The sequence below is a fragment of the Coregonus lavaretus genome, assembly GCF_964263955.1.
Source record: "Coregonus lavaretus genome assembly, chromosome: 7".
Classification (NCBI taxonomy): Eukaryota; Metazoa; Chordata; class Actinopteri; order Salmoniformes; family Salmonidae; genus Coregonus; species Coregonus lavaretus.
The window spans coordinates 18474217-18487269 of record NC_139994.1 but is presented as its reverse complement, the minus strand read 5'-3'; positions in this window follow the sequence as shown (position 1 = coordinate 18487269).

Genomic DNA, 13053 nt, shown 5'->3' with positions numbered 1-13053 from the left:
CATTCCTTCAATTCTGACCAGTTTCCCAGTCCCTGCCGATGAAAAACATCCCCACAGCATGATGCTGCCACCACCATGCTTCACTGTGGGGATGGTGTTCTCGGGGTGATGAGAGGTGTTGGGTTTGCGCCAGACATAGCGTTTTCCTTGATGACCAAAAAGATCAATTGTAGTCTCATCTGACCAGAGTACCTTCTTCCGTATGTTTGGGGAGTCTCCCACATGCCTTTTGGTGAACACCAAACGTGTTTGCTTATTTTTTTCTTTAAGCAATGGCTTCTTTCTGGCCACTCTTCCGTAAAGCCCAGCTCTGTGGAGTGTACGGCTTAAAGTGGTCCTATGGACAGATACTCCAATCTCCGCTGTGGAGCTTTGCAGCTCCTTTAAGGTTATCTTTGGTCTCTTTGTTGCCACTCTGATTAATGCCCTCCTTGCCTGGTCCGCGACTTTTGGTGGGCGGCCCTCTCTTGGCAGGTTTGTTGTAGTGCCATATTCTTTCCATTTTTTAATAATTAATTTAATGGTGCTCCGTGGGATGTTCAAAGTTTCTGATATTTTTTTAGAACCCAACCCTGATCTGTACTTCTCCACAACTTTGTCCCTGACCTGTTTGGAGAGCTCCTTGGTCTTCATGGTGCCGCTTGCTTGGTGGTGCCCCTTGCTTAATGGTGTTGCAGACTCTGGGGCCTTTCAGAACAGGTGTATGTATACTGAGATCATGTGACAGATCATGTAACACTTAGATTGCACACAGATGGACTTTATTTAACTAATTATGTGACTTCTGAAGGTAATTGCTTGCACCAGATCTTATTTAGGGGCTTCATAGCAAAGGGGGTGAATACATATGCACGCACCAATTTTCCGTTATTTATTTTTTAGAACTTTTTGAAACAAGTTATTTTTTTAATTTCACTTCACCAATTTGGACTATTTTGTGTATGTCCATTACATGAAATCCAAATAAAAATCAATTTAAATTACAGGTTGTTATGCAACAAAATAGGAAAAAATGCCAAGGGGGATGAATACTTTTGCAAGGTACTGTAGCTAGCTGCTGGTCAATATAAAACTACTGATAACATGTTGAGCACAGTGATAAACGGAATAATTAACTAGACAGTTTTTTTGGCCAGTCATTTTACTTCTGTTTCCAAATGCCCTTAATAATAGAGGACAGTACATCTATATGGACTGTCAGTGTGTTAGGTGTTCCTCTGGCATGCAAATCAGTGTCCAGGACAACCTCTAGGGTACTTTTCAAGAGTGGATGATGGAATGTAGGTCAGACAGGTACTATACTGCAGGTAGACTAAGAGACTACGAAACGGTTCACGTGAGGAGACACGACGATTATAGAAGCCAACACTGTACATTTACTGTGGAAGGGTAGCACTTTCTACAGTAAGAGATTCATTTATACTTTGAGAAAGAGGTAACATTCTTCTGTTAAATCTGGAACAGTGCAAATTGTCAAACAAGTGGAGTGTGTTCATTGTGTGTATCAATTTTGAGTGCCGTAAAATTGCGTGTCGTCGGGAGGTGTTGGCATCTCACAGTTATTGCCTGGGCTCAGAGAAGCAGGTCATTTTCAATAAGATGCTTGTTATAGGCCGCAACAAACATCCTGATCTACCTGATATCCAATCTACACTGAACAAAAATATAAATGCAACATGTAAAGTGTTGTTCCCATGTTTCATGAGCTGAAATAAAAGATCCCAGAAATGTTCCATATGCAAAAAAAGGTTATTTCTCTCAAATGTTGTGCACAAATTTGTTTACATCCCTGTTAGTGTACATTTCGCCTTTGCCAAGATAATCCATCCACCTGACAGGTGTGGCATATCAAGACAGCATGATCATGACACAGGTGCACCTTGTGCTGGGGACAATAAAAGGCAACTCAGTGCAGTTTTGTCACACGACACAATGCCACAGATGTCTCAAGTTGAGGGAGCATGCAATTGGCATACTGATTGCAGGAATGTCCACCATAACTGTTGCCAGAGAATTTAATGTTAATTGCTCTACCATAAGCCGCCTCCAACTTATTTATTTAGAATTTGGCAGTACATCCAACCGGCCTCACAACCGCAAACCACATGTATGGCATCATGTGGGCAAGCGGTTTTCTGATGTCAACGTTGTGAACAGAATGCCCCACGGTAGCGGTGGGGTTATGGTATGGGCAGGCATAAGCCACGGACAATGAACACAATTGCATTTTATCGATGGCACAGAGATACCGTGACGAGATCCTGAGGCCCATTGCCGTGCCATTCATCCGCCGCCATCACCTCATGTTTCAGCATGATAATGCATGGCCCGTTGTCGCAAGGATCTGTACACAATTGCTGGGAGCTGAAAATGTTCCAGATCTTCCATGGCCTGCATACTCACCAGACATGTCACTCCCATTGAGCATGTTTGGGATGCTCTGGATCGACGTGTACGACAGCGTGTTCCAGCTCCGGCCAATATCCAGCAACTTCGCACAGCCATTGAAGAGGAGTGGGACAACATTACACAGGCCACAATCAACAGCCTGATCAACTCTATGCGAAGGAGATGTGTTGTGCTGCATGAGGCAAATGGTGGTCACACCAGATACTGGCTGGTTTTCTGATCCACGCCCCTACCTTTTTTTTAAAGGTATCTGTGACCAACAGATGCATATCTGTATTCCCAGTCATGTGAAATCCATCAATTAGGGCCTAATTCATTTATTTCAATTGACTTATTTCCTTATATGAACTGTAACTTAGTAAAATCTTTGAAATTGTTGCATGTTACGTTTATATTTTTGTTCAGTATAATATCTCACACAATCCTTAAACTCCATAACACACAGCCAAATCTGCACAAGAGGGAACCAGATTTTCTAAGATCTCATTAAAAAACTAGGAATGGCATCTCATTCTCAAGGAGAGTAAACTGGGTTAGTACCACTACCTCGTCTTCTACATTTTCAAATCATATTTCCCACCAAAAAATTACACATAACTGAATTGGTTTTAGTTTAAAACACTTTTTTAAAACCCAGAAAATGTCCCTCCTCTCTTACCTATATGCACCCAGCTGTGGTTGCCATGGCAACACCCCTAACCCACGCAGAGCGACAGCAGATGGAGGGAAGGAGAGCTAAATATATCTCCCAGCATCCTCGCTGAGAGAGGTAGAGAGAGAGATGAAAAGAGAGAGAGAAAGAAAGAAAAATGGAAAGGGAGAGAGAAAGAGAGAGAGGGAGAAGAATGGAGAGATAGATGGAGAGAGAGCGAGAGAGAGGGGGGTGGAAAGAGAGGAGAGAGGGAGAGAGAGAGAGAAAGCCAACTGAGATGCCTCCCTCCCACAAAGCATATATTTCTGTACAAAAAAAAATACAAATCCAAAAATCACTACCTGGCTTTAATCCCAGCTCTACAGACATGTATCCCACCAGAAGAGAAACTGAGAATATGATCCAGTTCATGAGATGACAATGAAGAACTAAGAAACCATATTAAATACAAAATGTAATACCTACATTTGAAAATACATTTTGACATTAAGAATTTACAACAGAATTCAACAGCATTAACAACAGATCCGCAAGGTAGATGGATGATTTTAAATATGTTATTGGACCATAAACAGATATGGCTCATTAACCTTTACAGACCAAATAATGATGATGAACGCTTCTTTGAAAATATATGCAATAAATTATCAACCCTGCAAGCAGTACAAGACTCTATTATTATGGTGGGAGACTATAATACTGTTTTAAATAGCTCAATGGACCGTAAAGGAAATCACACTACAAACAATCACGAATGTCATGGATACATTAGAACTAGTGGATATAGGGAGGCTTAAATATCCTGACCTAGTGAGATATACATGGCGGAGACTCAATCAAGCTAATCGTCATGACTTCTTTCTTATGTCATTCTCGTTGGCACCAAAAGTTTAAAAAGTGTTGATAGGGGACAGAATGCGGTCTGACCATCATATAATTGGCATATACATTACTCTTACTGAATTTCCACGTGGGCGAGGATATTGGAAATTTTATCAAAGCCTATTAGAGGATAACTTGTTTTTAACTAGGACAGAGGAATTTATAACTGAATTTTTCCGACATAACATAGGTACAGCAAATCCCCTTATTGTATGGGACACTTTTAAATGTGCCTTTAGAGGCCATGCAATTCAATACTCATCTCGAAAACAAAAGCAATTTAGGTCAAAAGAGTTCATACTAACAAAGGAAATAGAAGGTCTAACAGAACAGATAGATAGCAATAAAAACTGTAAGATAGAGGCTCAGAATACATTAGAGAAAAACTAAAAGAAATTGAGAAACTTATTCAAGAAAGTGTAATATATTATAAAAATAAAGCAAACTGGATGGAATATGGGGAAAAATGCACCCGATTATTTTTTAATCTTCAACATAGAAATGCTACCAAAAATGATTTACTGAAACTGGTTACAAATGACTCACCAAATGACTCACCAAATGATTCCCCAAATTATATTTTTCTATTGATAATGTAAAGTTATCTGAAAGACTAATGTGAAGGTGAAATTACAGAGGAGGAACTTCTGGAGGCAATTAAAGACTTTAAGTCCGGGAAAGCTCCAGGGTTGGATGGCATACCAGTTGAGGTATACCAAACCTTTTTTGATATACTCAGAGGACCGTTATTAACATGTTTTAACCACTCCTATGTAAATGGTAGATTATCAGACACTCAAGAAGAAGGTCTGATTTAATTACTGAAACAGGATAGAAGTGGGAAATATAAAGCTCCAGTCCATTAAAAAAATTGGAAGCCTCTTACACTTCAGTGTTGTGATGCATAAATTCTAGCAAAATGTATAGCGCATAGAATTTAAAAGGTATTGTCGGACATTATTCATTCTAATCAGACAGGTTTTTTAGATCGACGATACATTGGAGATAATACAGTGCCTTGCAAAAGTATTCATCCCCCTTGGCGTTTTTCATATTTTGTTGCATTACAACCTGTAATTTAAATGGATTTTTATTTGGATTTCACAAAATAGTCAAAATTGGTGAAGTGAAATGAAAGAAATTACTTGTTTCAAAAAATTCTCAAAGATAAATAACGGAAAAGTGGTACAGTGAGGGAAAAAAGTATTTGATCCCCTACTGATTTTGTACGTTTGCCCACTGACAAAGAAATGATCAGTCTATAATTTTAATGGTAGGTTTATTTGAACAGTGAGAGACAGAATAACAACAAAAAAATCCAGAAGAACGCATGTCAAAAATGTTATAAATTGATTTGCATTTTAATGAGGGAAATAAGTATTTGACCCCTCTGCAAAACATGACTTAGTACTTGGTGGCAAAACCCTTGTTGGCAATCACAGATGTCAGACGTTTCTTGTAGTTGGCCACCAGGTTTGCACACATCTCAGGAGGGCTTTTGTCCCACTCCTCTTTGCAGATCTTCTCCAAGTCATTAAGGTTTCGATGCTGACGTTTGGCAACTCAAACCTTCAGCTCCCTCCACAGATTTTCTATGGGATTAAGGTCTGGAGACTGGCTAGGCCACTTCAGGACCTTAATGTGCTTCTTCTTGAGCCACTCCTTTCTTGCCTTGGCCGTGTGTTTTGGGTCATTGTCATGCTGGAATACCCTTCCACGACCCATTTTCAATGACCTGGCTGAGGGAAGGAGGTTCTCACCCAAGATTTGACGGTACATGGCCCCGTCCATCGTCCCTTTGATGCGGTGAAGTTTTCCTGTCCCCTTAGCAGAAACACACCCCCAAAGCATAATGTTTCCACCTCCATGTTTGACGGTGGGGATGGTGTTCTTGGGGTCATAGGCAGCATTCCTCCTCCTCCAAACACGGCGAGTTGAGTTGATGCCAAAGAGCTAAATTTTGGTCTCATCTGACCACAACACTTTCAACCAGTTCTCCTCTAAATCATTCAGATGTTCATTGGCAAACTTCAGACGGGCATGTATATGTGCTTTCGGGCGCTGCAGTATTTCAGTCCTTCACGGCGTAGTGTGTTACCAGTTGTTTTCTTGGTGACTATGGTCCCAGCTGCCTTGAGATCATTGACAAGATCCTCCCGTGTAGTTCTGGGCTGATTCCTCCCCATTCTCATGATCATTGCAACTCCACGAGGTGAGATCTTGCATGGAGCCCCAGGCCGAGAGAGATTGACAGTTCTTTTGTGTTTCTTCCATTTACGAATAATCGCACCAACTGTTGTCACCTTCTCACCAAGCTGCTTGGCGATGGTCTTGTAGCCCATTCCAGCCTTGTGTAGGTCTACAATCTTGTCCCAGACATCCTTGGAGAGCTCTTTGGTCTTGGCCATGGTGGAGAGTTTGGAATCTGATTGATTGATTGCTTCTGTGGACAGGTGTCTTTTATACAGGTAACAAGCTGAGATTAGGAGCACTCCCTTTAAGAGTGTGCTCCTAATCTCAGCTCGTTACCTGTTTAAAAGACACCTGGGAGCCAGAAATCTTTCTGATTGAGAGGGGGGTCAAATACTTATTTCCCTCATTAAAATGCAAATCAATTTATAACATTTTTGAAATGCGTTTTTCTGGATTTTGTTGTTGTTATTCTGTCTCTCACTGTTCAAATAAACCTACCATTAAAATTATAGACTGATCATTTCTTTGTGAGTGGGCAAACGTACAAAATCAGCAGGGGATCAAATACTTTTTTCCCTCACTGTATGTGCATATGTATTCACCCCCTTTGCTATGAAGCCCCTAAATAAGATCTGGTGCAACCAATTACCTTCAGAAGTCACATAATTCGTTTTAAAAAAGTCCACCTGTGTGCAATCTAAGTGTCACATGATCTCAGTATACATACACCTGTTCTGAAAAGCCCCAGAGTCTGCAACACCACTAAGCAAGGGGCATCACCAAGCAAATGGCACCATGAAGACCAAGGAGCTCTCCAAACAGGTCAGGGACAAAGTTGTGAAGAGGTACAGATCAGGGTTGGGTTATAAAAAAATATCCAAAACGTTGAACATCCCACGGAGCACCATTAAATCCATTATTAAAAAATTGAAAGAATATGGCACCACAACAAACCTGCCAAGAGAGGGCCACCCACCAAAACTCACGGACCAGGCAAGGAGGGCATTAATCAGAGAGGCAACAAAGAGACCAAAGATAACCCTGAAGGAGCTGCAAAGCTCCACAGCGGAGATTGGAGTATCTGTCCATAGGACGATACTAAGCCGTACACTCCACAGAGCTGGGCTTTCCGGAAGAGTGGCCAGAAAAAAGCCATTGCTTAAAGAAAAAATAAGCAAACATGTTTGGTGTTCGCCAAAAGGCATGTGGTAAACTCCCCAAACATATGGAAGAAGGTACTCTGGTCAGATGAGACTACAATTGAGCTTTTTGGCCATCAAGGAAAACGCTATGTCTGGCGCAAACACAACACCTCTCATCACCCCGAGAACACCATCCCCACAGTGAAGCATGGTGGTGGCAGCATCATGCTGTGGGGATGTTTTTCATCGGCAGGGACTGGGAAACTGGTCAGAATTGAAGGAATGATGGATGGCGCTAAATACAGGGAAATTCTTGAGGGAAACCTGTTTCAGTCTCCAGAGATTTGAGACTGGGATGGAGGCTCACCTTCCAGCAGGACAATGACCCTAAGCATACTGCTAAAGCAACACTCGAGTGGTTTAAGGGGAAACATTTAAATGTCTTGGAATGGCCTAGTCAAAGCCCAGACCTCAATCTAATTGAGAATCTGTGGTATGACTTAAAGATTGCTGTACACCAGCAGAACCCATCCAACTTGAAGGAGCTGGAGCAGTTTTGTGTTGAAGAATGGGCAAAAATCCCAGTGGATGGATGTGCCAAGCTTATAGAGACAGACCCCAAGAGACTTGCAGCTGTAATTGCTGCAAAAGGTGGCTCCACTTGACTTTGCGGAGGTGAATAGTTATGCACGCTCAAGTTTTCTGTTTTTTTGTCTTATTTCTTGTTTGTTTCACAATAAAAAATATGTTGCATCTTCAAAGTGGTAGGTATGTTGTGTAAATCAAATGATACAAACCCCCCAAAAATCACATTTTAATTCCAAGATGTAAGGCAACAAAATAGGAAAAATGCCAAGGGGGGGTTGAATACTTTCGCAAGCCAAGTACTGGAAACAATAGAACACAATGAAAATCTGGGAAACAAGGCCTGCTATTCATAGCTGACTTTGAAAAGGCTTTTGATAAAGTACGACTGGCGTTTATATATAAATGCCTGGAGCATTTCCATTTTGGAGAATCTCTTATAAAATGGGTTAAAATCATGTATAGTAACCCTAGGTGTAAAATAGTAAATAATGGCTATTTCTCAGAAAGTTTTAAACTGTCAAGAGGAGTAAAACAAGGTTGTTCACTATCGGCATATATATTTATTATGGCCATCGAAATGTTAGCTATTAAAATCTGATCCAACAATAATATCAAGAGATTAGGAATCCAGGACTTAAAAACAAAGGTGTCATTGTACGCTGATGATTCATGTTTTCTTTTAAATCCACAACCAAATTATGAAAATGTACTATATTACGTATTGGATCACTAAAAAAATACAATTTTTACATTACCGTGTAGTTCACCAATAAAATGGTCTGATGGTGATGTGGATATACTCAGAATACATATCCCAAAATAAATAAATTATCTCACTCCAATAACTTTTTATAGAAAGTTAGCAAAAATAGATAAGATCTTGCTACCATGGAAAGGTAAATACCTGTCTATTTGTGGAAAAATCACCCTGATTAACTCTTTAGTATTATTACATTGACATTTTAGTCATTTAGCAGACGCTCTTATCCAGAGCGACTTACAGTTAGTGAGTGCATACATTTTTCATACTGGCCCCCCGTGGGAATCAAACCCACAACTCTGGTGTTGCAAATGCCATGCTCTACCAACTGAGCTACACGGGGCCAGTTTACCTATTTGCTTATGGTCTTGCGAACAGTTTTTGAAATTATATGAGAAAAAAAGATTCAATTTTATTTGGAACAGTAAGCCAGAGAAACTTAAATGGGCCTATTTATATAATGAATATGAAATCGGAGGACAGAAATTATTAAATATTAAAGCATTAGACCTAACACTAAAAGCTTCATGGCCAAGACCAAAGAGCTGTCAATGGACACCAGAAACAAAATTGTAGACCTGCACCAGGCTGGGAAGACTGAATCTGCAATAGGTAAGCAGCTTGGTTTGAAGAAATCAACTGTGGGAGCAATTATTAGGAAATGGAAGACATACAAGACCACTGATAATCTCCCCCGATCTGGGGCTCCACGCAAGATCTCACCCCGTGGGGTCAAAATGATCACAAGAACGGTGAGCAAAAATCCCAGAACCACACAGGGGGACCTAGTGAATGACCTGCAGAGAGCTGGAACCAAAGTAACAAAGCCTACCATCAGTAACACACTACGCCGCCAGGGACTCAAATCCTGCAGTGCCAGACGTGTCCCCCTGCTTAAGCCAGTACATGTCCAGGCCCGTCTGAAGTTTGCTAGAGTGCATTTGGATGATCCAGAAGAGGATTGGGAGAATGTCATGTGGTCAGATGAAACCAAAATAGAACTTTTTGGTAAAAACTCAACTCGTCGTGTTTGGAGGACAAAGAATGCTGAGTTGCATCCAAAGAACACCATACCTACTATGAAGCATGGGGGTGGAAACATCATGCTTTGGGGTTTTCTGCAAAGGGACCAGGACGACTGATCCGTGTAAAGGAAAGAATGAATGGGGCCATGTATCGTGAGATTTTGAGTGAAAACCTCCTTCCATCAGCAAGGGCATTGAAGATGAAACGTGGCTGGGTCTTTCAGCATGACAATGATCCCAAACACACCGCCCGGGCAACGAAGGAGTGGCTTCGTAAGAAGCATTTCAATGTCCTGGAGTGGCCTAGCCAGTCTCCAGATCTTAACCCCATAGAAAATCTTTGGAGGGAGTTGAAAGTCTGTGTTGCCCAGTGACAGCCCTAAAACATCACTGCTCTAGAGGAGATCTGCATGGAGGAATGGGCCAAAATACCAGCAACAGTGTGTGAAAACCTTGTGAAGACTTACAGAAAACGTTTGACCTGTGTCATTGCCAACAAAGGGTATATAGCAAAGTATTGAGAAACTTTTGTTATTGACCAAATACTTATTTTCCACAATAATTTGCAAATAAATTCATTAAAAATCCTACAATGTGATTTTCTGGATTTTTTTTCCTCATTTTGTCTGTCATAGTTGACGTGTACCTATGATGAAAATTACAGGCCTCTCTCATCTTTTTAAGTGGGAGAACTTGCACAATTGGTGGCTGACTAAATACATTTTTCCCCACTGTATATATACACTGCTCAAAAAAATAAAGGGAACACTTAAACAACACATCCTAGATCTGAATGAATGAAAGAATCTTATTAAATATTTTTTTCTTTACATAGTTGAATGTGCTGAGAACAAAATCACACAAAAATTATCAATGGAAATCAAATGTATCAACCCATGGAGGTCTGGATTTGGAGTCACCCTCAAAATTAAAGTGGAAAACCACACTACAGGCTGATCCAACTTTGATGTAATGTCCTTAAAACAAGTCAAAATTAGGCTCAGTAGTGTGTGTGGCCTCCACGTGCCTGTATGACCTCCCTACAACGCCTGGGCATGCTCCTGATGAGGTGGCGGATGGTCTACTGAGGGATCTCCTCCCAGACCTGGACTAAAGCATCCGCCAACTCCTGGACAGTCTGTGGTGCAACGTGGCGTTGGTGGATGGAGCGAGACATGATGTCCCAGATGTGCTTAATTGGATTCAGGTCTGGGGAACGGGCGGGCCAGTCCATAGCATCAATGCCTTCCTTTTCAGGAACTGCTGACACACTCCAGCCACATGAGGTCTAGCATTGTCTTGCATTAGGAGGAACCCAGGGCCAACCGCACCAGCATATGGTCTCACAAGGGGTCTGAGGATCCACCCCACACCATAACTGACCCACCGCCAAACCGGTCATGCTGGAGGATGTTGCAGGCAGCAGAACGTTCTCCACGGCGTCTCCAGACTCTGTCACATCTGTCACATGTGCTCAGTGTGAACCTGCTTTCATCTGTGAAGAGCACAGGGCGCCAGTGGCGAATTTGCAAATCTTGGTGTTCTCTGGCAAATGCCAAACGTCCTGCACGGTGTTGGGCTGTAAGCACAACCCCCACCTGTGGACGTCGGGCCCTCATACCACCCTCATGGAGTCTGTTTCTGACCGTTTGAGCAGACACATGCACATTTGTGGCCTGCTGGAGGTCATTTTGACTGTGTACTCCTGAGTGGCGCAGTGGTCTAAGGCACTCCATCACAGTGCTAACTGTGCCACTAGATCCTGGTTTGAATCCAGGCTCTGTCGCAGCCGGCCGCGACCGGGAGACTCATGGACGGCGCACAATTGGCCCAGCGTCGTCCAGGGTAGGGGAGGGAATTGCCGGCAGGGATGTAGCTCAGTTGATAGAGCATGGCGTTTGCAACGCCAGGGTTGTGGGTTCGATTCCCACGGGGGGCCAGTATAAAAAAAAAAATGTATTCACTAACTGTAAGTCGCTCTGGATAAGAGCGTCTGCTAAATGACTAAAAAATGTAAAAAAAAAAAAAAAAAAGTAGCAGTCCTGCTGCTGGGTTGTTGCCCTCCTACGGCCTCCTCCATGTTTCCTGATGTACTGGCCTGTCTCCTGGTAGCGCCTCCATGCTCTGGACACTACGCTGACAGACACAGCAAACCTTCTTGCCACAGCTCGCATTGATGTGCCATCCTGGATGAGCTGCACTACATGAGCCACTTGTGTGGATTGTAGACTCCGTCTCATGCTACCACTAGAGTGAAAGCACCGCCAGCATTCAAAAGTGACCAAAACATCAGCCAGGAAGCATAGGAACTGATAAGTGGTCTGTGGTCACCACCTGCAAAACCAGTCCTTTATTGGGGGTGTCTTGCTAATTGCCTATAATTTCCACCTGTTGTCTATTCCATTTGCACAACAGCATGTGAAATGTATTGTCAATCAGTGTTGCTTCCTAAGTGGACAGTTTGATTTCACAGAAGTGTGATTGACTTGGAGTTACATTGTGTTGTTTAAGTGTTCCCTTAATTTTTTTGAGCAGTGTATATACTACCATTAAAAAGTTTGGGGTCACTTAGAAATGTCCTTGTTTTTGAAAGAAAAGCATTTTTTTGTCCATTAAAATAACATCAAATTGATCAGAAATACAGTGTAGACATTGTTAATGTTGTAAATGGCTATTGTAGCTGGAAACGGCTGATTTTTATATTATTATTATTATTATTTCTAAAAAAAAAAACATATGGGGGATTGGATGTGATGCAGACAATTACATTGATGGAAGTTACAATCTATCTGCATGTCACGATCGTTGAACGGAGTAGACCAAGGCGCAGCGTGATGAACGAACATACTTCTTTATTTAATGAATACACGATAAACAAAACAACAAACGATAACGTGACGTCCTATGTTAAACACAACCAACACGGAACAAACCAAAAGGAACAAGATCCCACAAACACTATGGGAAAACAGACTGTTTAAATATGGTTCCCAATCAGAGACAACCAGCAACAGCTGACACTCGTTGCCTCTGATTGGGAACCACTCTGGCCAACATAGAAATACAAAACTAGATTCCCGACATAGAACAACAACACACAGAATCTACACACCTTGGCTCAACATATAGAGTCCCCAGAGCCAGGGTGTGACACTGCAGTATCAAAGCTGATCTACCCCCTAAAAATAAATAAAAATAACTGCATTAACAACACTGTGCACAGATACTCTGCGAAACGACCTTGTCAAAAAACATTTGTTAATTTGGTCACCAAACTCTTTGTTATGGCTAATGTAACAATATATTTTTTCAATAACAACATGAAACATCTCTTTCTGTCTCTCTTTATCTCTCTCTCCCTCCATCGCTCTTTCACATAGGGCTGGGCGGTGTACCGTATTT